Below are 26495 nucleotides of genomic sequence, written 5' to 3' on the forward strand. Positions count from 1 at the left end.
ACAATATCTAGGCAAAAATTTCACAAAAACTACAAAGTTCTAATGAATTGATGGTGGAATTTAACTCAACAGCATTATTTAATGTGGGCATTTAATAATGAAAGATATTATAACTTTCTAATACTACTTTTTGGTTGGTGAGCTTAGGCCATCAAAGATGTTTATATAAGAGAGTTATCTTCCAAACCAACTCCTAAATTTATAATAGCTTTGTTTTCGATGGAATTGTTAAATGACAAACCTGTAGTTATTTAAGGAATAGGAAAGTGACCAAAAACAAATTGAGTATTATGCCCATCTATACAACAATCTCAGAACACACTTTTAAGTTATAAATTAAGTTAAAAATAATCATTTCAATAGCTTTCTGGCTGAACAAAAGCCTTTGTTTTTAAGCCATTGATTGTCACTGAAATCACTTTGAATGCATTTATGGATACAAGTATGCTTCGTTCAAAATATGAATCTCAATCTATGAGTGAATAAACGCTTCGACCCAGAAATGACATCCATTGAAATGATCTTTTCTCTGTTAATGTGAGGACCAATATGCTCTCAAACATAAGCATGTATGTTTTGGGCCTTGGTTGACCCTGTCCTACAGGTTCATGTAGTATTAAAACCTCAGAGCCTGATTCCAAATTGAAACCCAGTTGCTTCATTTAAAAGTATTCTACACGCAAAAAATTCATTCATGATGATGTGAAAAAAGAAATTCTCTGAAGTGTTAAGCCTGATGCTCTGGGATCAAAACATGTGTGATCGTTTGGTATGCTGGACCAGAAGAAAAGAGGTGGCCCAGTTAGCATCACTAAAGAGCTCTTTTTCATCACCCCCCCCCTCTCTCTCTCTCTCTTTCTCACACAAACACACACACATACACACTACATGAGGCAGCTTTATGGGATATGTATTGAGGGATTAAAGGCTCTTGGTGGCCTCCAGAATAGCGTACACAGCATGGCTGCTCCGATTATGACACTTAGATACTCTACAAATGAGGAAAGGGTGAGAAGAGTAGAGGAAGGGAAATGAGACTCACACTGAGAAATTGACCACCCGTCCCCCAGAGTGAAATAATTCAGAGGACTAATCCGCAATAAAAGGAGTGATTGCAAACAAAAGGAATCTGGGAGCGCATGCTGATCGCTGCTTCACACCATGATGAAGCTTGTATAAAACTATAGATAAACAATGTTTAACCAAACCTCTATTAAGTTTGTTTATCATAATATACTGCTTTAATATTGTTATTGCAAATAATATTGTTCTAATGACTAAAATACACTATATGGACACAAATTGGTTGACACTTCATTCTACATTTCTTAAATTAAGGATATTTATAGGTGGTTTGTCCCCTTTTTCCTGCAGTAACAGCTTCTAAACCTCTGAAAAGCCTCCAACTGTCCGATGGCAGAGGGCTGTATGCCCCTCTTGCCCACTCTTATCATTGAGCATGGTGAGTTTAGGCTTATGTGTAGCTGCTTCACAGTGCCCAGATTAATTTCATGCTTTTTTATATGTTGATTATAAAAGCTGTGGGCTTTTATATGTGTCTATGTCCATATTAGGTGCACTGTAAAGTGAATGACAACATTCATTAAAACAGGTATCTTGAATATTTGGATACGTAGTGTATGAAATGAACATACACCAATGGTTTCACTCACTACTGGGTTAAATTTAGAAAAAAAAGATTAAAAATAAATTGAAAAAAAGGGGGTGAAATGGGTAACACAGATAACTGCGAACACAAAGACACTTAATTTACATTGCACCAGTCCTTATCAACCAGAAATATTAACATTTGGTCTGGGATTGAACAAATATGAAGGAGTTTGAAACAAAGCTATGTCACGTAGCAGATATATCTGAGAAGATAAATGGATAACAAAAGACCTGACAACTTCTTACAGGTGTGTTTTACAGTCCAAGCAGAGTGAAGTAGAACATTAATCTGTCCACTCTCCAGCCAGAGGAAGTGACACATTGCTCTGTAAATCTCCCAACGCTGGAAGCAAATCAGAGTGAAATGTCCACACAGGTTTATAGATGACATATAGGTTCTGTCTTTCTGTTTTTTTTTTAATGGATGATTATTTCTTATTTGATGATTTTTTCCAATTTGAACACACATACAACTATTTAGCAAGTCATTGGTGACCAGGTTTCTAAGTCATAATCATGACTAAGCATCTCAACTCATAATTAAGGTTTAGTGTCTTATAACATGACTCAATGTTTCATGATAATGACACAGTTTCTCATATTTATTACTTACAGATAGCAATACATAATTCTAAGATGCTGCTTCATTATAGGAGGGGAGCCCAGTCATTATTAGGCATTGCTAATTCCTTAGGCTAATTCCTAAGTATTCCATTGTTTTTATTTTTTATTATTATTTTATTTCTGATTAAATTTGTGCTCTCAACAACCTTCTTTCATCCCTCTCCATCACACAACAGCAGAGCCCTCAATAGAGCCATGTTAATGTTGAAGAGGCTTGTTTTTGGCCCAGTGGCTTGTTTTGATGCTAGCTGGGTTTGTAAGGTGATCCTGAGATGTCTTGCTTGGTTACATGGGTGAAAGTCCTTCAGGGCTGTCAAGCACTTTGTTGCTACACTTCAGTGTGAGCTATAGGACATAGCTCTTTACAGAGAAGGTTCACAGACCTAGAATTAACATGCCATTTTATAAAGATATATATTAAACATCCTTAATTTACAATGTTTATAAGTGTCATAAAATATTTCAAATAAACAGAAACAGAAATAAAAAGCTATTTAATACCTTTAAATGCTACAAAATAGTTATTTATTTATAATAAATACAATTAATAATACAATAGGAAGATATTTTATGTCAAGAATTCACTGAGTTTAAACACTCCCAAACCTCTTCTTAGTACATTCATTTATTCATTGTACGTAACCACTTATCCAGTTCAGAGTCGCGGTGGGTCCGGAGGGGGCACATATTCACATTCACTCACACACTCACACCTATGGACACTTATTCACAAATCTACCTACCAACACATGTTTTTGGGGGGGAAACTGGCGCACCCGGAGGAAACACATGTGGACACAGGGAGAACACACCAAACTCCTCACGGACAGTCACCCGGAGCAGGATTTGAACCCACAACCTCCAGGTCCCTGCAGCTGTGTGACTGTAACACTACCTGCTGTGTATTCAGTTTTATTCCTTTTTAACATCATCATCAATATCTGGTTATGCGAATGTATGCTTCACTGTGTTAAACTGAGTGTGGAGCTTAACAGACAAATGTGGAAGCCAGAAATAATATTGCACTTTCTTGCCTTTATGTGAATACACACTTATTCTATCAGATGTAGTGTTCTTAAAAACACAAACAAACTTACAATTTCTGTGTAGTTCTGTATATTATGCTTTAGTTTAATGGTAGGGCAATTGTTACAAGTCGATCTGTGACTTTAAGGGCACTTTGTCTTTCTAATACCCTTTCATCTTTATCTGATCATTTTTGATTTTCTTGATATAAGCCATTCTTTTCAAGAACATCTTTACTCTTTCATACTTGTGGTATTCTGACATGAGCATGTTCCAGAAAGTCTCTTATGGCAGGTTCTGTTTGTTGGCTCAATCTGCAGAACTCCACTGTGACGGCAACCCAATCCAGGCTCTGGAGAGAAGGAACGTGTGCTGCAGCCAAAACTTACTAGCTCTGGAGTCTGAAACGGCCTGGACATGAGCAACCTGCTGCTGAGTCTGCACAAAGTCATGTTCTGATTCATCACTGATTCAGATTACACCGCTGGAGAGCAAGGAATGGGCATCAGCTTTTTTTTTCTTTTACCATGTTTAATGTAATGATTCTATATTATTTTATACTAACAGAAACACGGGAAACAATCGTTTAGACAATACAAGTATGATGCAATCAATTGATTTCAGACAAAGAAAGTAGAAGTTCTTAATCTCATGGTATTTCAACTGAATTTGAATGTACAGAAACTGTTCTTAATTACTGAAGTGTGTTAGTTAACTGAACCCAGAGGAAAATTTAGGACTTAACACTGCTTTTCTTAAATTTTCTTCACACAAAAAAGGAGACATGAGTCACAGTAAAGAAAAAGTAAAGGTGAGATGGCTGGTCATATCTGAGACTGTGTACTGTAGTCTTTTCTAAAAATGAATGTGAGATTCCTGAGTTCTTTCTCAGGGGGTCTGTCTGAGCAGAAAGTGATTTAAGCAAAAGCTCTCATTGTTCTGTGTTACCCCCGTTTTTCTTATTTTGGGAAAATATTGAATTGAAGATCACATTTTTTATTTTGCATTTAGTTAAATTTCAGAATTGTGGGAGCATGCCTGAGTGAATGATTAAGGTATTTGTATCAGCGGCACCGTTTACATCCGATCAGCACTAATCAGCTATTGAGTTTTCCTGGTTCACGTGCAGGGAGAATTGTCCTCAATCTCATCGCGAGAGGGAGCTATTGACTCTTCGAGGCTGGATCTACAGCAGCGTCCGTGCAAAAAGTATCCGCTCAGAGAAGGAGGGCGAGATGGACTCTGAATTGCCTTTACACACAAAAGGGTCCAGTTTGGGCCTCTCCACAGACTCCTACAGCTTTGGTGAGTTCAGCTGACAGTTTTCCCGTGAAAATGAATCCGGGCCGAGGCTAGTCTCTCTCAGCGTTTAGACCAGTGTTCTACTGAACGAGACCTTGTTCAAAATGAGTGTTTTAACCAAATTAGTCAAAGCTAAATTGAACTCAGTACAATAAGATGTACAGAATTGAATACACTGATCTGAAGTGCGTTAAACTGAGTGAATTCATTGAGATAAACGGAAGTCGATTAGTTAAGATGACGTGGATTAACTAAGATAAACAGAGGTGAATTATGATAAACTAAAGTGAAATCATTCAGCAACGTTACCTGCTATGGTTTGATGTGTTCTTCAGCTGTGGCAAGTTCAGGTAAATGAACTTAAGTTAACACTTCAGGTTTGTTAAACTCTGCTGAGTTTTGAATTTCTTATACAAGTGCATTGTACAATGAGTCACACAGCTCCAGGGACCTGGACGTTGTGGGTTTGATTCCCGCTCCGGGTGACTGTCTGTGAGGAGTTGGTGTGTTCTCCCCGTGTCCGTGTGGGTTTCCTCCGGGTGCTCCGGTTTCCTCCCACAGTCCAAAAACACACGTTGGTAGGTGGATTGGCGACTCAAAAGTGTGCGGTAGGTGTGAGTGAGTGTCTGTGTTGCCCTGTGAAGGACTGGCGCCCCCTCCAGGGTGTATTCTCGCCTTGCGCCCAATGATTCCAGGTAGACTCTGGACCCACCGCGACCCTGAACTGGATAAGCGCTTACAGATAATGAATGAATGAATGAATGAATATACTATAAGCGTTGGGATGTGGTATAGCCTACTTGATTTAAAGTTGTGTAGTACACTGTGTAGCTAAGTGTAGCAGGTTTGGGGAATTGGTGACCTCTCTGGATGAAATATGTAATTGCATGAAATTTGTGAATGAGCATTTCATAATGTGGGCTGTGCTGTGTTCCAGTGAATTTATCTGATGATTGCAAGCATGTTTACATTAAAAGGGGAATCATAGGGAAGTTGATCAGAAGGCGATGATAAAAATATGTTCTACATTATAGAGACGGATTTGAATAAAATTAAATAAAGATTAAATAAATGTCTGAAATTATAAATGACATCAAAACTGAAATTTGAAACTTATTTTTCAAACAAGCCTCTTTCCACTCACTTGATTTGTGCCTCTTCCTTGAGCTCTGTGCCACTCTAGTGATCTCCACCATGACTTGCCTGTGAGCGCCCTGTGATTTGCCAGCTCACTTGATTTATATCGGTCCATATCGCTGTGTATTCAGTCATAGCTCTGTCCTTCCACTCACTAACTTTTGGCATTGAACAGATCCTATAATGAGTGAGCTGCTATAATGTTTCTCAGGTAACTAGCAGGACTTTCTTATTTGAGCTTATGTGTCTGAGATGTTGACATGTTAAGTGATCTAACATGGTCTAGAAATTTCATGTCAAATCTGCAGTGAATTTAGAAATAATATTTCAATCAGTACAGACTTGCAAGAGCAGAAGGACAGTATACATTAGCTGATTTTTTCCCTCTTTGATCTGTAATGTGACTTCTTTCAGTTTTGACAAACAAATATTACATATTGTAACAGTATTCTCTTTTTGATAATACCTGTTCTTAAGCCCAGGCTATGCACTTTGTCATCATTAATGTGATAAATCTTCACTCTACATACATTATTATTAATAATTACATTATGATTTTTTCAGTTCAAATACAAAATGAATTAATGTAACAAATAAAGTAACTAGTTTTGTTCAGTTCAAATAAATGAACCAGCCTTCTCAGTAAACAAGAAACGTTCCTGGACGTTCAAAATATGTCTAAAAATAGTCAGTCCATCAAGGCCATATTTCAAACACCAGTGGACGTCCAAAAAGTCAGTTCAGTTTTGATCAGTTAATAATGCCAGTGGGTGTCCAAAATGCATTTTAAAGTCTGTTAATCCGAGACCAGTTAACAACATCAATGGACGTCCAAAAGAACGTCTTTAATGTTACTCTGTTAGTCGTCTTTTCAACTTTCATCTTCAACCTTAAGAAAACGTTGATTGGACAACAGTCAGTTACTTTATTTCAACGTAGAATCAATGGCTAAATACTTACTGGGTTTCATTCAAAGTATTTCTGTGGAAGAATTAAATGCTTTTTAACCACAAAACGTAATTATATTATGTTCTTGTTTCTTATTTAATTACTACATGATTCCCAGACCTCTAGCTTTATTATACAGCTTTTAACCATAAAAATGTATTCCATTACTATGAATTCAGTCAGTGGTTGAAATGTAAGTGGTTTAAAAACGGCATCTGCTGCTGATATGTTACATTACTCCTGTAGATGCAGTGCTCCAGCTGCAGATATACTACATTTTCTCCTATTCCATGTCATACTGTATATGCAATGTGTGTTACCACAGTAAAGCCTCTGTTACAGAGGCCCTGCCTTGTTAATGGTAAAGGCAAACCTAGCTGAGGTCTAATGAGATGAAAGTGTGTCTGCATGTCTCTGTGCTGCTGTTGACTCAGATGTGCAGGGTAAACATTGCCGGCCCAGGCCCTGCTGGAGCTCCATTGGCATGGGCCATGCACCCAGTGGATTAGGCTAATGCCGGCCTGTGAAGAAGGCGGAGAACGGTGGCTCTTTCTGACAGATTAGAGCTGCGGTCAGCAGGGGAGGGGCTGCTCAAGACAGAAGTGTTCTCCACCACAAACCTCCCCAAAATAAAAGATAGACAGGAGCAAAGGGGCTTGGCCAGGCTCGGATCAGCTTCTTGTCGACAGGGGATAATCCTGTTTGTCACGTCACTCTAGGGCACAGGTCTGGGCAAGGCCAGAGGGATCAAGGCAGAGGGATTGTGCTCTGTGCTCCAGGTAACACGTATTTACCTGAGCCTCAGGCTAATGGCATTCAGTGATGTTCAAGCTAACGTTTGCTTGTTTTAAATCGACAAAGACTAAGAGCTAGTTTGTGGGTCTATGCTTCCCTTCCTCAGCTTATAGCATCATAACTTACATGCTGGTGTCATAGCAGGAAAATATAATTGCATATTTAAAATCTTTGCATTGGTGTAAATGTGCAATAGCAGCTTTTAGAAGTGTGGTATTAAATGTGATGCTTGATGTCATCACAGTTAACTAGAATTCACTGCAAAAATTAGCATGTGTCATAAGCAGTAAAGGGGCGCCCCATCCAGGGTGTTTTCCTGCCCAGGACTCTGTGATTCCAGGTAGGCTGTGGACATGAATGACAGCATACATATGACACCTGCCATTACATGTTTATGACCTGAATATGTTAGTGTTAGCCAACAGGGTTCAGAGAATTGTTTGATTCTTGGTATGAATATAGATACTTACTTTTTTATGAGGAGGTTTAATAAACTTCAAATAGTTTCTTCACAATATTATGTTTCAATCACAACAAATACACTGTACAATAAATTAACTTCTTTAGGGAACCAGTAGTGGTTTAGCTATGACCTTTTATGTGTGCGATTATTTCTCCTTTTTACTAAGTACAGTGAAATGTGTCTTATGTATTTAACCCATCTGTGTGAGTTAACACTAAAACCCTGAGGACTTCTCTCCAGAGTTTTAGCATGCTAAGCTAATTTGTAAGACTGAAAATGAAAAATTTTGGATGAGTTAACTTTTATAATTATCAAATTAAAATATACTAAACTTTATTTAATCCCTGTATTTTTATTCCTCTACATTTTGCCAGAATGTCTCAAACTGTGTCTGCAAGAATAAACCATGGGAAAAGACTCCAGTATAATATTAACTCAAGCTTTTGCTGCACATCTTGCTCTGACAAGTCTGGATTAGAAATATATGGGCATAGATATTCTGTTGTTGAAAAGTAATGTTTATAAATCATTTGAAAGGAAATGGCAGAATTGTGCCATGATGTGCAAAGTGATCATAAAGGTCCACTTAGTGAGACGGCCTTAAACCCAGCCATCAGTCAAGGATAGCTGGGAGTATCAGTAGAGATTGTAGTGAGCAGATTTGAATCAAGAGACACTTGGCATGGCGCAAGTTTGGCGAGGGAGCCTTTCTAATAGATGTGAAGTGAAATAAGCAGAAGAGAGGAGGAGGTGAAAGAGTGAGGCACTTCTTCGCCTCTCCAATTCTCTGGCGTGACATGTGCCTTGGAGGCTTTGTGTTTGGCAACGAGAGCAACCTCTCTCCTACTCCTCTTCCCGTGACAAACTCGTGTGTCACGCGTGGGCGCCCTCGTCACATCTCTCGCCCCGTCTGGCCTGTGGAGGGGACCCAGCCTGGATCCTGGGCAGCGCCCACATAACGCCACTGTCTGTCGCGCCAACACGGCCTGCCTCCGCTCCCAGACGGAGCCTCTGGCAGAATCCCTCAGCTCACTTCCACGCTCTTCTCTCCTAACTGCCTGACTTGGGATACGCGTAGCCTGGTGAATTTGGATACAGTCAGAATCAATGCTTCTTTCCCATTTCTGGAGCAGGCTTGTGTATATTGGTCGGTTCCCTGTTTTAATATACCTGATTTATCTACTGTTCATCTGCTAAATCTACTATTATTTACTCTGCATTTATTATGACTCTGCCCTGATGGATTGGCACCCGTGTCCAGGGTGTGTTCCTGCCTTGCACCCTGCGACCCTGAGCAGGTTGGAACGGTTACATGAATGAATGAATATATGAATAAGTGAGTGACAAATTCTTAGTCAGAACTTGTAACAAGAAAGATTTTTTTGCTTAATACCAGCCGACAAGAAACCAATTCTGCCAGAAATATAGAAAAATATATTTTTATTAATAAAAAAAAAATATTAAAATTGACTAGAAGTCTGTTGGTTGTCAGTACGTGACAGGTTGTGATCCAGTTTTGAGAGCATTAACAGTTACATTTATTTAATTAAATAAGAGTTCCAGTATCTTACAAAAGTGATATGTGTATAATGTATATCAAATATAATAACAGTCAGTTTACAGCTTGCATAACAGTGTAGATTTGCTCCGTCCTGAATATAACTCAACCGCTAGTAACAAAAGTGATTACAGCTCTAAGTGTAAATGGTCAAATTATGCCCAAAGTGTCAATATTTTGTGTGGCCACCATTATACTCCAACACTGCCTTAACTCTCTTGGGCATGGAGTTCACATTAGACCTTCACAGGTTGCCACTGGAAACCTCTTCCACTCCTCCATGATGACATCACAGAGCTGGTGGATGTTAGAGACCTTGCGCTCCTCCACCTTCTGTTTGAGAATGCCCCACAGGTGCTCAATAGGGTTTAGGTCTGGAGACATTCTTGGCATTTTGTGAGATACTGTAAATTAAAATGTTTTAAACAGAGTTCAGAACTGTTCCTAAAGATCTCAATAATGAGAATGTCCCTCAAAGTTTAATGTGTTAATAAGCCCTTCCTAAGTGTTATTGTGTGTGTTGGTGTCGGTGGGGTAACATGGAAAATCTTTAATATATGCAGGGCAGGGGTACTCCAGAAACAGAACTGGAAACCACTGGTCTAAATCATTCTTTTTTTGATTTTGCTCCCATTTGGGGCTTGGGAGGGAGCCACTGATCTATGGGTGTTCCGTTGCCAAATAGGGTCTGAGGAATAAAACTCAAAGGTGCAAATTGCAATGTGCTTCACTGCAGGCCTGAGGCCCTGTGCAGCAATCGCACACACTACACGCCGTTGCTCATAACCTCACTAACACCTCTGTAATTGCCTACTTGTTGGCCAGCTATGTAATTTAGACCTACATTCAAATGGTACAGGGGTGGTGACAGGCCATTCGCACCAAGATTTAAAGCTCTTCCATTTCTTTCCACATAATCATATGTGCTCCTCTGTGTCCCTTGCGTTAAAACACACTTCAAGCTCTGGTGTTTGTGGGCTGCCATGGTCCCATGTCATAAGTGCTGCAAGGGTTCTTTATGGGCAGGAAATTACACTCTGGGAGATGCACTTAATGGGGAAGGCCTGAAATGACAGAGTGCCGTTTGTGCACTCATGAATGAAGTGAGCTGTTTTAGCCTGTAAGCTTTTTAATGCTTGTTCGAACTTAAATATGAATTTGACACAAATGGCTTCTTTCTATGAATATAGACAGTATTTGCATTTCTTTATAAAATGTGAACTCTTGTAGTGTTGCTTAAGTAACTTCTAAAGTAACTCTGGCTTTCTAAAGTTCCAATCTCCATGAATTCTTCAAACAATATGAGGCAGCTCAAAAGATGTAGAAATCATATATAAAATTATATTTATCTTAAATAACAGCTATATTTTCCCCCAATTTATGAACTGTTGCAGTCAAAATCATATAATCCTAAATTGCAAATTAGGTTAATTAGCAAAATTTACAAACGCTCTGCTCTTGGTAGCAAATCAATCCAACAAGGCTATTTAAATATCTCAGAACAGCTAATATAACAAGTGTTTTCTCCTAATGCAACACATATATCCGCTTTTAATAAGTACTTCCCTCTCAGGTCACCCCTGAATAAAATCCCTCATAAAACCACACATTTGCAGAACAGGTTTTATCTCAAGCTCACCTGATGCAATTAATCAAGGGTTTCATTAGATGCATCAGGTGTTCTTGACATAAAACACCCCAGATAACTGGACTGGCTAGGGGTTTGTTGACTGATGTTTGACTGCATGTTAGAAATATGACAGGAAAATTGTCCAAAAGGTAAAGAGAAGAGATCATACACAAAACAAAGAAAAGAATACAAAAGATAGCATAGGTGTTGATAGAGTTGTAAGCATAGTTTGCAAATTCAGATCCAGCAGACCTTGGTTTCAAAATAAATCATGGAAATTTTGGTGTAGTTTTCACACTCATGGGCGGCACGGTGGCGCAGCAGGTAGTGTCGCAGTCACACAGCTCCAGGGACCTGGAGGTTGTGGGTTCGATTCCCGCTCCAGGTGACTGTCTGTGAGGAGTTGGTGTGTTCTCCCCGTGTCCGCGTGGGTTTCCTCTGGGTGCTCCGGTTTCCTCCCACAGTCCAAAAACACACGTTTGTAGGTGGATTGGCGACTCAAAAATGTCCATAGGTATGTGTGTGTGTATTGGTGACTCAAAAGTGTGTGTGGTAGGTGTGAGTGAATGTATGTGTGTTGCCCTGTGAAGGACTGGCGCCCCCTCTAGGGTGTATTCCCGCCTTGCGCCCAATGATTCCAGGTAGGCTCTGGGCCCACCGCAACCCTGAACTGGATAAGCAGTTACAGATAATGGATGGATGGATAGATGTCACACTCATCTGACATGAACCCCATAGAAATTCTTTAGTGGGATTTGAAGAAGGTGGTTGAAAAACGTAAATCCAATAATATTAGTAAATGGACAGCCATTGTCCAAGATGAATGGGCTAAGATTCCTCAGGAATGCTGCCAGAAGCTGGTGCCTGGCTATGCAGCAGGTCATAACAGCAAAAATGTGCTCTTCAAAGTATTATAGATACTTGTTGAATACTTCTGAGACTGCAGTAGTCATTAAAAGTGACTTTTTGTATTGAGTATGGTGAAACCACTTGTTAAGATATTTACATTGTAATGTATGTCTGGTTTGATTGGTTAATTGCAAACTGCTCAAATTTTGTAATTTGCAATGGGGGGTGAATAATTCTGACAGCAACTGTAGCTACCAGTTCAATAAAGAAAATGATGTGTAAATGACTTAGATGGGGTAGATTCTGCTTTCTTTCAGATGTCTTCAGCTGATAGCAGATGCTGTGTTTCCTTTTTTTATGGTCCCGTTTAAATTTGTGTCCAGCATCTGTCCTGGAGCTTTTGTTCTTCCTAGATCTTTGCTTTATCTTTGGGATTCAAACCAAAAAGTCCATGCAGAGAATGGTGGGGAAGAGGCATGTGTGCCTCCTCCCTCTGCATCTGCAGGTGTGTGTAGGCGTTAGGACCCCCAAGATTCGCCCACTCAGCATGGTGGGTTGGGCCTTGAAACCTAGGAGAAATGGCTGCGGGGAGAGTGAGGACAATGACTCGATCCAGCCCCTCACCGTGGGTGTGGGTGGGAGTCACTTATTCGCAATTCAGCCCACACTTAGACCTCCCAAGCCACCCACGCATTCTAGAGATGCCTACCTGCCCAGGGAACCTCCTTACCCCATCTGTCCAGTCTAGGGAGAAGTGCTTAGGGGTAGGGGGGAAACTATGTTGAAGGATACATGCAGACTGAGAAAATCAGGAAGGAAGGAAAGAAATGAGAGGGAGTGGCAGGTGTGTCGGCTGCTGAAGGAAAGTTTAAATCATTTTTAATGAGGCTGTGTGCTGAAGGTATGGTCCGCCAGTGCTCCTGTCCAAACAGCAAATGGCATAGTGATGCTTTGCTGTATAAATTTATTGTCATTTTCTTCCAGCAGACTTTTGAATGCAAGGTACATTTGTACAGTTCTGAATTCCTGTGTTTTGGTCTCCAAGAATCCATGGCCATTTATAAATACTGAGTCAAAAACTCTGTCTGAGTGCTGTCAGAAACTGGGAAACACCAATATTCCCAATTGCAAATTGAATTTGAACAGTGGACAAGTCATATTTATCGCTGGTAAACTCACAAATGATTACCTCTTCTCCTAGAAAAAATTCAGTCAGTGAATTATCTCATTATGTATTTTCTATAGATAAAAATCCAAATTTAAGGATTTATTATTATTATACACAGAAGCACTTAGTTTTTACTATCACAGAAACCCTTTTGTAACTTGAGTGTTGTAGTTTTGTAGAACGTTTGGTCTGTGTTTATTTTTATGTGGTATCTCTGTCCAGACTTTAGAGACATTTCCAACTTAAGTGATCTGAAACAGCAAAAGTAAGTCAATATTACATATGCAACAGTAATAGAGCAATATCCTCACCTCAGTTCATGATTTTCAACATTTGCATTTCTCTCAGTTGTCTAAAATACTCCAGATGCCTTTTCTCTTCAGTCACCAGAGAGAGATGGAGAGTGAGAGAGAGCAAGCGAGTACCTAGCATACTGGACAGGAACACTTTAGCCATTTACTGACACCGGGGGCTTCTTTAACACTTTAGACCTGTGTTGAGTGTGCAAACAGATTGGAGAACTAGCAAATGGTAAGGAAACATTCTTAGAATTTTATAACAAGGGATTTTTGATTAAAATTGTGAACGTCACTTTTAACCACCTGGTAAAAACATTGAGCACCACAATGCAGCATTAATTTCCCAAACCCCATGAATACCAATATTATTTTCAAGGTATGTTACTAAATACACCTTGGTGGAAGGCTTTGCCAAAAGGCAAGTCTTTGTATCTGAACAGCCACCAGTTAGCTTCATATAAATACAGACATGAGGACTGGTGCCTATACATCTAAGTTTGTATATTTGGTCATTTGCTTTTATAAGGTATCTGAATTGAATGAGAGTGACCCGTTTTATTTCCATAAGACATTTACAATATGTCAAATTTCTTTGCCAGTAATAACTGGAGACCGCTGCACATCCACAGTCAGATCTTAGGAAGCTGTTAGTGCTCTGTGTTCTGTGGAAGGATGGAAAGGAGGGGGGGGGGGGTAGTGGTGGAGCTTTTCAACACTTGGACCTGTGTAAGCTCTGACTCACAGCTGAAGCGTGGGAAAGGCCTCCATCTGACAATAAGCAGACCTACCTCAACACGCCTTTCTGGACCCATCCCATGATCCCTTGGGGCTGGGGAGCTGGAGACGTTCGAGGTCAGTGAGGGAGAGCCCCCCGCGGCTGTACAGGCCACTGTTTATTTGGTTAATGCGAACCCAAATAATTCCTGTCAGGATCTGTTCCCGAGTAACTCCGCTCAGCTCTTTTTATGTTCACTAACGGAAACAGGCTCGGCCGAGGTGGGAGTTCCTATTGAAACAGCTGCTCCTCTGGACAAGGCTGGATAAAGTGGTGTAGCACATGGAAAATTCACTGTATGATGTATGTTTCTTATTCAGTCAAGTCTAAGCAAGTCAAATCTACCCCTAATAGATGAGCTAATTGTCAAAGCTTTCTGAAGCCAAATCTGGGGCATTTTACAATAGAGAAAACACAGTAGTACTGAGAACCAGTAGTGTAAGACTTGATTTTTACCTTGTCTCTGTTTGTAGTTATTTGAGGAAAGTTTGGATCTCCTTAGTAGTGAGATATTTTGTGTAATAACACATGGATTCAGTCTTTAACTGAAACTTGCATACTGCTATACACTTTAGAGTGTTTTTTTAAATGAGATTGTTGAATTTTATGGATAGTCAATCAAGTTTCTTTCTGCTTTTACACAAAATACTAACCCACAAATCGTGTTAACATGCCTAGGATATAATAGGCAACCTCAAAATGATGTCAGCCAAAAAAAATCCCTCTGTTGTGTTGTTATCTTTTATTTTACATTAGAATACAGCAGGAGAATCTTTGTTTATCTACAGAGATATTGAAGGTTTAATTTGATAGGTCAAGCTAGTTTAACCTCTTTAAAACTGCAGAGCTATAGCCAGCATTGATCATGAATGTAAGGAGGTTGCCACAATTAGCCCCCGCTGTAAAGAACAGTAAAGATCTTAACAGATCAGCCTCTGTTTTCCTCTTGTCGTGTACAACACTGACCTCCTATTATGAGGGCAATTGCATGAAAATGCAAAAACATCAAGGTGAGCCTAGAGGCCTTTTCAGGGCACTGTAGTGACTGACAGCTCTCCACCTCCCTGTTCTTACTCCCTATCAATCACTCCCACACCCTGGTACACTCCCCTCCTCACAGCTAAACTCGGCTACTTCAGGCTGTAAAATGGACCGACAAGCCCATTCCCTCCCCTAGTCTTCCCCTAGCCCACAGCACTTCTCTTCAAAGAACCTGCATTACCCTTAACATTTGCCGTCAGTTAGTATTTTAGATGGACTTTTAGGTTCAGCAAATTTTGGTCATAAAATATCTCCTTGCAAATTTATGAAGACAAATGTGGTATAAATAGAAATGTATTCAAACTAATATGAGTTAGGTAGTGGTGCAGCAGGTAGTGTCGCAGTCACATAGCTCCAGGGACCTGGAGGTTTGGGTTCAAGTCCTGCTCTGGGTGACTGTCTGTGAGGAGTTTGTTGTGTTCTCCCCGTGTCCACGTGGGTTTCCTCCGGGTGCTCTGGTTTCCTCCCATGGTCCAAAAACATACGTTGGTAGGTGGATTGTTGTCTCAAAAGTGTGCCACCGTGATCCTGAACAGAATAAGTAGTTACAGACAATGACTGTGAATATTACAAGAGCCCTGACTTTAGACACTTTAAAATCTTCAAAACTTAAAACATTCCTCTTTGAGCAGGCTTAGTTCTTTTCTTTTCTTGTATCGCTTTAAATAGTTTTAATCATTTTTATCATGTTTTCCTTTACTCTTTTTATGTATTTCCTTTTATTGCACTATTTTAATTGTTTTAATTGACTTTTTTTTTATTCTTGCTTTTAATTTAACTTTTTTTTTCTGTAACGCACATTGAATTGCTCTTGTATGAAAGGTGCTCTATAAATAAACTTGCCTTGCCTTGCCTAATATAAACTAATATGGATTGGGTGAAGGACTATAGCAGTATAGGATGGAAGACTGGACCTCCAGGCAGGTATGCTAAGGTTTTAGTCTGGCTTTACGTAGTAAAATGTCCATGTAATATAAAGCAAGTGAAATTAGGTTTTATGAGTTTCAAGCAACTTTACATAATTAGCTAATTGTGTCGCCCTCCTTACAAGCATGGTCACTATTAAACCTCGCTACAGTGCTTCAATATTAAAATAACAAAGAACAGCTTGAAATGAATGAAATATCCAAACAAAATTTTACTTTAGATACATGATCAGTTACAAACAAGTCACTCAAAGTGTTAATTGATCTTAATGAATTACATCATTTTACTGGATTAAAATCAAACAGTAGATGAAAAACTACCACAACTACCCTTCATTAACTCAATTTCAACAATTACCTGAGCCTTGGAAACACACACGCCAGCATCTCACAGCTAACATTTCTGTAACCAGAAGGACTGACTGGTCCACTAACTCTGCAAGCTTTGAAAATGATTACTCAGGAAACAACAGGAAAGCTATATGTGCTGAAACCTGTAGTGGAGACCAGGAGATAGATAGGAAAATCTGCAATCACAGTTGGAAATATATACAAAGATAAAAAAAAATTGCTGCAAATATTAAAATGTGCATGTAAGTTTGTATAAAGAGAACGACACATTATATTAAGAACTAGCAGCTAATTTGGCTCACTTGTGCAAGTTTAGAATCCAAACTTTCAGTTGAAACTTTGCTTGTTTCAGTGAGCTGAGTGAGAAGTCATTTACATCACACTACACCATGCTTTTATTTTAGCTGGTGATAAGTGTGAATTGTACAGGCTAAATCTTCTCAGAACCTACAAGTGTGATCCCATACCAGACATACTGATAAAGTGGTGTTGATGAAATAACATGTTCCGATGAATCCCCATGTTAAACAGAATAGGAAGAGATATTCCACTGATGACAAGGTGCAACAGGTGCACAGAGAGTGATAAAACAGTTGTTGTTGTTTGAGTGTCAGCAGTGACCTGTCTGCCCAACACCCAACCCCCCCAAATGTCACTGTGACGTACTCCCACTGACAGACTGTCCTGAGTAGAAACACAAAAGGAGACACATGTCACAGATCCACCAAAACTGCCACCAATGCCTAAGGAGAACAGACAGCTGTCATTCTACATCTGCATACTCACAGAAATCAATATATACTGTGCAAGGAGTTATTAAACCAGTAAAATACAAGCCTATTAGTCTGTATTTAATATTTACAAAGGCTTTGTTTTTAATGTAGTTATCACTCATTTACAATATTAAGAGTAAACAGATTACTGACGACATTTCGGACGATGAAAAGCAACATTGTTTTCATGCTCTGTTGATTTTTGCTAACTGACTAATCATTGTCGTCTCTGCCCTTGGCAAATCCAGAGTCAACATGACGGATCAGTTGTGCTCCAGCAACTACAATTGTTTTCACCATAGTTAGGGGTTAGTTCTCTGTTGTCATGTGTTGTGCTACCATTTTATAACTGAGCTCATATGAAGCTCCAACTGGGCTACATATGAGCTCTGTGTGTTGTCATAAAGTTTCAGCTACTGAATTCGGTGGTAAATCTCATTATTTCTCATTGAAATGAAATGGAAAGTATGCCATGCATTGTCACTTGAAGACAGTCTGTATTTGTTGTGGCACACAATATATTTTGATCATTTTTCATTTTACATTTGGGTTGTACAAGATGTGTTTTTTTTTCTCTATGAATTACGTAAGAGTTTACTTTTAATATAATTTCTGGTTGTGAGTATGAATCTTTTTAACATTTAATGTTTTAATTAGTATTTAAAAGTGGTATAGCTTATTTAAGATCAGTAAGTGTCTCCTAAATTCATGTTAATTTTTCTGTGGTCTGCGGACTATATATTATGGTTTATTTGAAGCATAAAGAAGCTTCTGTAGAAGACATGAATGGGAGTTTTGTCTCTTGTTTAATTTGAAAAGTATCTCTGTCTGAAGCATTTCTTTTTAGCTAAAGAAAGGAAACTACATGCGCATGACTCCCTGTGCGTCCTCCTCTTGTTTGGACAGGACCACCCCCTGCTTAGAGCTAATACAAAGTCATGAGGGAGCTCCATGATGTTGGCATGCTCCTGATCTCCACCCAAACGTAGCCCCCTCGGAAAGTCCCCTTACCAGTCTGTCCCAACTCCTTTTGTTTAACTGGCTCATCATTTTGGGTGTGACTACAAGTGGGGGACTGCTGACAGTTTGTATTGAGCTGAACTGCTGGAAAAAGGGGTTGGTAGCACATGTCCACCTACAGGCAAGTCCTAACTTGTCTGATCATGTCTTTTCATCATAAATAAATAGAAATACCCTTTTAGAACAATGATGTATAGGTATATATACACACACAGTTTGGATATGTAAACTAATTGTGCAAATATTATCGTAAAATATTTTAAGCTTGATGGCGTAGTTAGTGAAGTTACTGGCAAGTTAGATAGCTTAGATAGCTTAAATGCAAAGACCCTTAGTAATCTGTTACATTTACCCAGCTGTATGTACTTATGTAAAATAATTTTGGATTTTCCTGAATGTAGGGCGGCACGGTGGCGCAGCAGGTAGTGTTGCAGTCACACAGCTCCAGGGACCTGGAGGTTGTGGGTTCGATTCCCGCTCGGGGTGACTGTCTGTGAGGATGGTAGGTGGATTGGTGACTCAAAAGTGTCCATAGGTGTGAGTGAACATGTGTGTGTCTGTGTTGCCCTGTGAAGGACCGGTGCCCCCGGGTGTATTCCCGCCTTGCGCCCAATGATTCCAGGTAGGCTCTGGACCCACTGCGACCCTGAATTGGATAAGCAGTTACAGCTAATGAATGAATGATTGAATGAATGAAAGAATTTTCCTAAATGTTTTCAGATCATAATGCTTCTGTTCAAATATTATGAGTAAAGGGTTCCAAATGTAGCTATATTTAGCAGTTAATATTTAGTTGCTTCCTAGTGTTTTACCCATGCTAGTTTTTTGTTGACAGCATCTGTAATGCACAGTAATTTGTCAAAGTTCTAACTTTTATACCAAAACCAGCCAAATTATAGAATACACAATGTAAAATGTAGAAGAATATAATCAAATACACTTCAGGTTTAATGCCCTAAGTATTTCAGTATTGTAGGTTACTAAATACATAAGTAGTTTTGTATTACTACTATTGTACATATGTACTTATTTAACATTTTGTACTTCATTCATTCATCGATTATCTGTAAGCGCTTATCCAATTCAGTGGATATCAATCAGGTGGGTCCAGAGCCTACCTGGAATCATTGGGCGCAAGGTGAGAATACACCCTGCGGGGGCGCCAGTCCTTCACAGGGCAACACAGACACACACACATTTACTCACACACTCACACCTATGGACACTTTTGAGTCGCCAATCCACCTACCAATGTGTGTTATTGGACTGTGGGAGGAAACCGGAGCACCCAGAGTAAACCCACATGGACACGGGGAGAACCCACAACCTCCAGACCCATGGAGCTGTGTGACTGTGACACTACCTGCTGCGCCACCGTGCCGCCCCATATTGTACTTATGAAACTTTTTTTTTTTTCAGCCATTTTAGCCAAGTTACAACGATTTTACCTGAGCATGGACATAGACTATTCTACTAGCCTCTGTTCATTCTACATATTTCTTGATCTTGAAAATTTACCACATAATTTACTCATTACTTTAATCAGGTTCCCGTACCAGATGTTGATCAGAGAACAATCAGTGTCCACTGTTTGCTCTGGTGATGCAGACTCCACATAATGGCATGTGGATGTTTATCTCCACACTTCTACTAAATGTATTCCAATCACAATGAGTGTTCTGCTGCACCATGACTAGCTTTAGGTTCAGGTTTTCAACAATGTTTCAACGTTCAGTCAGAAAAATAAGTTTTTATTTACTTTTCATATTGATACCAAGCCATTGTGTGAGTTATTTCAATAATTGTAATCAGCACTGCTGTGATATCTTTCACTACATAAAAGAGGCCAAACTACATGCATTTTAAATATTTCTAACCAGTGAAGCAAATATATGCATTAAACGAATTATGGCTGTGAGGTATTGATATTTATATGTGCTCTTCTTTGCTGCTGTGCAGTTCTGAGGATACTAGTGCATGCGTATTTTTTTTCTTCTTTTTTTTTCAGCACCTGTATATTATTTGGTTGCTCTTCTACATTCTCATCACTTCCATGTGAGCATTAAGTTTTTGCCAACCCACTTCTAACAAGGCCTTCATAAAAGACAGCTAGTAATAGAGCTAAATGTAATGCAGCTTCAGAATGAGTCAATATGTCTACACCATTCTGTCCCATTCTATGCGCAGCCTTTTGAAAATGAACAGCTGAGTTCCCATAACTACTCTGTGACCAAATGTTTGTAGACACCTGCCCATCCAACATTTCTTCTGAACTTGAGTGATAATAGGCACTGCAGTTCTACACTTGTGGTATGATTTTACACTCAAGGATAACATTTCTGTGAGGAGCATTTATGAATTATGGATTATTAAATTTTGATAAGTCTTAGTCAAAATTTGTTTTCAGTGAATAATTCTGCCTTCAGGGAGGTTTGATGCTGAGGTCTGTTAATTATTATATGCTTAAGGTCCTTAGGTCACCCAGACACATGTTTCAAAATTGTATATATTTAATAATGCAAAATCATGGGCAGCTATGTCTGTTGGTTCCAGTTAATGTTGAAAGACTTCTCTTCGTAACAAACCACAGAAGCAAAGAGCATAAACACCCCTTTAGATGTCCTCATGTGTTGCACATGTCAATGCAGCCCATAACTCACGCAGTCCTGCTTGCAAATACAAACACTGTTTCGGGAAATGTTGGGAACCTTTGAAAAACCCAGTAATATCAAGAATCTGTGATTTGTTAATTCTGTTGAACGTTTATTTAACTGACAAAAGATCAAAGAACATATTTCCAGTCTTTTCACATACCAAATTTGAATGCTGTCCATAAAAACAATTTGATGCCTTCAACATACTCCAATAGAAAGTTAGGATAGGGTGAAATATGAGTGTAAATATTACAGAATGTTCATCATGCTGTTCCACTGTACACTGTCAGAAATGTGTCACTGTGGTGGTACCTTTGGCTGTCTCTGTGGTGGTACCCTAAGGGTACATATTTGTAATTTTTAATTAGGGAACATTATTGTACCTTATTTTATTATAATTGTAGATTTTTAAACTGTGTTGGTTTCATAAGCCCCTTTTCATCTTCAGGAGTTTTACTATGTTTTATATGAAAAAAAAAGTGCAAAAATCCAACTTGCAAATAATAAGTAAGTAAATAATAATTAGTATTCTTAGTTCCCAAATCATTAAACAGTACAATTAAAAGAAGAAGGGGTACACAGGGGTAAACATGCTTCTGTCTCCACTTTCTTTTGGGTGTGCTGCAGGTACATTCTGAATTTGTTTATATTTACAAAATGCACAGTGGACACATTGGCAAATATATTCTTTATATATATATTTTTTTCATTTAATTAGTAAAACAGATCCTAACTTTTCTAGGTTTTGTAGATACTTGAGTGGCTGTGGACAGACATTTATACTATTAAATGCCAACATATAAAATAAATAAATAAAACCTTGACTGTAAATTATCAGCAAAGGATTTGAGCAAATATGTCAAATATAAAAAAATAAAATTAAAATATATAAAAATGAAATGAATTACTAAATTGTAGACCAATCAGGCATGATTCTTGGGTATTACTGAGTATAAGTTAATGTGATTAGTTACTGTTTACCTTTGCTTAGGGCAAGGAGAATGTTTAACAGTACAAGACTGGAGTTGCGAACTTCTGGTCTATAACATGGCTTTTCTTTACAGATTTTCAAGGAATGCTCAAAATGTTCACCTCCATGCTCCTCTGGTCTTGTGTACAATCATGCATTTCTGAGATCTAGTGCAGGAGCTGGTGAAGGGCCCCTACTCTGCCCCTGTCCCCTGACCCGGTGACGCAGAGCAGGGGCTTTGCTGCCTGAATGACTTTCCCTGTCTTCTTTCACTGTGGCACAAACAACAGTGGCTTGTGCTTAGCCTCCGTGAAGGGCTTCCCACCTGCGTGGGGCCTGGTACGAACGTGTGAAATATCAGCTCAGGGAGCTCAAATCCCCGGAGCAGGGCAGCTGTTTATTCAATACCACCTATGGGTCCTGGGAAGAGACGTCTTTAATATGATACACATGTGCTACATCCTGTCTGGGGCTGGTGAGCCGCTCGCGCGTGTGTGTGTGTGTGTTTGTGGCAGTGAAGTGCTGCAGGGTCCAGTTAATGTGTGTGTGTGTGTGTGCGGACAGCTGGGACATGGCCTTGTGCCCCTTGAGTTACAGAAGAAACATGACAAGCAGTTCAGAAGGAAGGCTACATTAAAGAGCAGATCAATGAACTGCTTTCAGACAGTCCCACGTCGGTTTATGTTACTGCTGTGTCTAGGAATGGAGCAGTTACTGCTACTAATGATGGAAAACTCATTGAGAACCATACAGGAAAACAAAATGAATAATTATAATAAAAACTGTATAAATGAACTTTTAAATCTGTTTGATTTACATTAATGCTGTCAAAATTAACACATGCAGATACAAGGAAGTACTAACGTTTTAACTTTATTATTGAGATTATATTTTTTAATTGATAGACACTGCTAATATAATTATAATTCTATTGTGTTGATCTTTAGACAGCTCAGAGACCTCCAAACATTGAAAAGCATGAAAAAGTTGAGGATTGCCCTATTCCTGCTCCTTGACTAATATTTGCTGTTTCAGATGACTTAAGGTGGAAGTCACTCTCACTTTCCTGGGTAATTCAAACAATGAATAAAAGCTTACAGACAAGTTAAGTTTTAGCCACGTACACGCAGCAGTCATTTTTTCCCTAAACATACAGTTCCATCTTAAAATACGCAGGGAATTCTGAATGTAAACAAGTGAGAGGAAAGTCCCCAAAAAGATTGACGTTCCCTTTAAGAAGGGACTATGCTATAAATCATGATTAATCACAGCAAATTGAGCCATTAATTATTTTTTTTATTGATCAACAGCCCTAATTTAAAAGTTGTACATCATTAAATTACAAATTTGATTTCAGTTTACTAATAAAAGTCCTGATGTACATGACATTCATGTAGAGATGGTTATAAAATGCTGCAATTATGTTAATGCAAGGAGTTATTCATAAGTCTGTCAATTATTTAAGAGGCTCAATAATAGCTATTGGTGTCTCTGGTGACAACACTGAAAATCAGGTTGATTTTAACAGCTGAAAAACTTAATGGTCCAAAGTGTATTGACACATGCTGTGAGATATTTCTTTTGAAATCAGGGGCATGAATAGGGAATTTATCACGCTTAGCTGCAATGATAGCAAAGGAAAAATTACACTTGGTGTTTAAATTGCTGTGAGGAATTCATTTTAAACAGTCACATAAACTTTAATGAGATCAGGTATTGATTCTGGATGATTATTTTTGGATGTCTGAAGGCTTTAGCTCATTCTTGGTTGTCCTTAGGCTCAAGCACAGTTGCTCAGCACGTCCCATTCCACTGCCCGTGCTTTTACATGGAGACTACACACCTTTACATTTTAATATAGCAGAAATCACTTCTTATGAAGGGTTTCTACAAATGTTTGGACTTACTGCCGGACCGCCTACTGGGCTGGCCTAGAAGGGGTGTTTTTGCTTACTGACTGACTGATTCCTAATGTTGAAACGCGCATGCCTGAGTAGGAATTGCTAGTTAAGCCATATTTCACATAGAGAACTTAAGGCATCACTGCTACACCGTCTGTTGTTAGTTCAGCCATATTTCACATTCCAGTTCGTTAACTAAATTTGAAATCATTCTGCACATTTCCACCAACATAAACTGGTTCACAAACCAGAAAAATTCATTCCCAGCTGGATCCAAAGGACAGTAGGTTCTTCAGCACAAACCGTAACTGAATAAAAGGAAATAAGACAGGAACACACTCGGTTTGTGTGTGTTTCTGGGGCTGTGTTTGGCGCGACACCATACGCATTGGCCCAGAGCCTTGGCTCAGCGCTGGTTAGTTCACAAGCTCAGCAGGACCTCCGAACTTGGCAACATTTACACACGTATTATATCTCACAGAGAGAGGAAGACTGCTGAATTTGTCTTATTTCATGTGAATATGTGTCTTGCCTTAAATATCATAAAGGGAAGTAGTGGGGAAACATTTTGTGGCATTAAACTCCATATAGCTGTGCACAGCCTACTTAAACGTCACATGCTATAACCTATTACATTGAATAAATAAGTAATTGTAATTCTTAAAATCAACAAAATGTTGATCAGCAGGTAGTGTCTCAGTCACACAGCTCCAGGGACCTGGAGGTTGTGGGTTCGAGTCCCGCTCCGGGTGACTGTCTGTGGGGAGTTTGGTGTGTGTTCTCCCTGTGTCTGTGTGGATTTCCTCTGGGTGCTCCGGTTTCCTCCCATGGTCCAAAAACACATGTTGGTTGGTGGATTGGCAACTCAAAAGTGTGTGTGTTACCCTATGAAGGACTGTCCAGGGTGTATTCCTGCCTTTTTTCCCAGGTAGGCTCTGGACCCTCCGCAACCCTGAAGTGGATAAGGGTTACAGATAATGAATGTTGAAAATGAGAATGGAGGAGGAAGAGAACCAACAAAAATAGGTAGAAAACAGAGCTTCTACTTCTTACTCCTAACTCATGGGGTCTTGCGCTGAACTGAGCTGTGGTCCTTTCTCATTTAAACGAACAGGTGCAGAAACAGGCCCTTCTAAACAAGGCTGTTTTAACAAGGGGCTAACTGTGCTGTGTTTATTATGTCCCCAGGGAACTATACTGTCTTGTGGAAAAGGGGTGTAATATGTTTCTTTAATAAGAAAAATTCACACATATATATATTAGAGCTTTGCTGTAGTATGAGTTACGAATTATGGTTTCTCTTCCATTTAAAATAACCACTTGAATTCTTCACATAAGGAAATAAAGTTGTTTTTATGGCTCAGGTATGACAACTTGATTGCACAGAAAAGTTAAGACACACATTAACTCTTATTCCTTTGTTCTTTATTTAATTAATTCCCAAGTGACTTGTGATTGACCCTACCTGCATAAGTGCACAAGCAGCTTCTTTGTGGCTGTTTCATGTGGGATTGGGCCTTTTGATATAAATCCTCTTCGAGATTCCAATTTAATGAGCAGGATAAGCGGAAAATGCACCTCCTCCTGACACTAACAAAACCCGATTATTCCAAGTGAAACTGGGTGGAGAGTTCTACCCAAGCTGTAATTCTGAATAATGCCTCTCTCTCTACCTGGGATCAAGACTGTTCTAACGTAAAGTGGAATTGTCTTTGAAGGTTCCAAATTAATTATGGAATTTTAGCACCACACTAATTAGGATTTTTTACTTTTCTACTTGACAGAAAGCTTTATGCCAAGCACTAGCTTTTGGGCTCTTAAATGAGAAAGTTAGTGCAACGATTTAGAATCTGTTCATTCACATCTACTTGTGTCTTATTAGAACCAATCTGTCCTTAAAAACAGCTTTAAAGGTGAAATGTAGAGCCAAAGACTTTTTCAGAATTGGATTTTTTTTAATACAGCTATGACATGTTTAGATATAACAGAGATAAAATGAAATGTCTTACTGTTGACATGCCAAAAAAAGCAAGACCAAAAAAATGTCTGAGCTGTTAATTTTGCCTTAACTATCTCTTGTTACCTTCACGTTTGAAGAGCTTGTGCTGCTGTAGCCAGCAGAGGTTGAGGAGCAGAGGTGGTCTCTCGCTTCTGCAGTTGCACACTAAATCCAAATCGAGTTATCATATCAAGAACACTCATATCAAGACCATGGGTCTGACACTAGCAGAAAGAGAGGCCAATCACTCACTAATTTCCAGCACCAGGACACTGCTGAAGACCTGCTACCCTGCAGAGAAGGTCTGTCACCCCAGGAACCATGCTGATCTTCAACCAGGATGCTCCACTTTTTGCATGGAGGGACATTATTTACCGTGACTCACAATGGGCAAAGGACACAATACAGGCAATATATCACACAACTGTCAATAATTTTTGGGCCATCCCACGGCCAATTAGCTGAAAGGGCCAAACTTTTTGAGGCCCGTCTCCCAGGTCCACAAGAGACAAACAGTCCACCCACACAGAGCAGCAGCTGCAAGCTCTTTCTCAGGATAAGCTTGGAAAATCTGCATTGTCTTCACTTGAATCTTCAGATTCTCTTATGACTCAC

The 26495-nt window shown here is 39.3% G+C and overlaps 1 long non-coding RNA gene across 1 annotated transcript in view; it reads left to right on the plus strand.

Annotated features, from left to right (window-relative positions):
* The first annotated feature begins 4504 nt into the window (after nt 1–4504).
* Nucleotides 4505–26495, plus strand: part of LOC136692931 (uncharacterized) — a 46001-nt gene continuing 24010 nt past the window's right edge. Inside the window, exon 1 of the long non-coding RNA XR_010802002.1 lies at nt 4505–4626. This is a non-coding gene — a long non-coding RNA (uncharacterized lncRNA). The remainder of the gene's footprint in view (nt 4627–26495) is intronic.

Source organism: Hoplias malabaricus, chromosome 3, assembly GCF_029633855.1.
Source record: "Hoplias malabaricus isolate fHopMal1 chromosome 3, fHopMal1.hap1, whole genome shotgun sequence".
In the NCBI taxonomy this organism is placed as follows: Eukaryota; Metazoa; Chordata; class Actinopteri; order Characiformes; family Erythrinidae; genus Hoplias; species Hoplias malabaricus.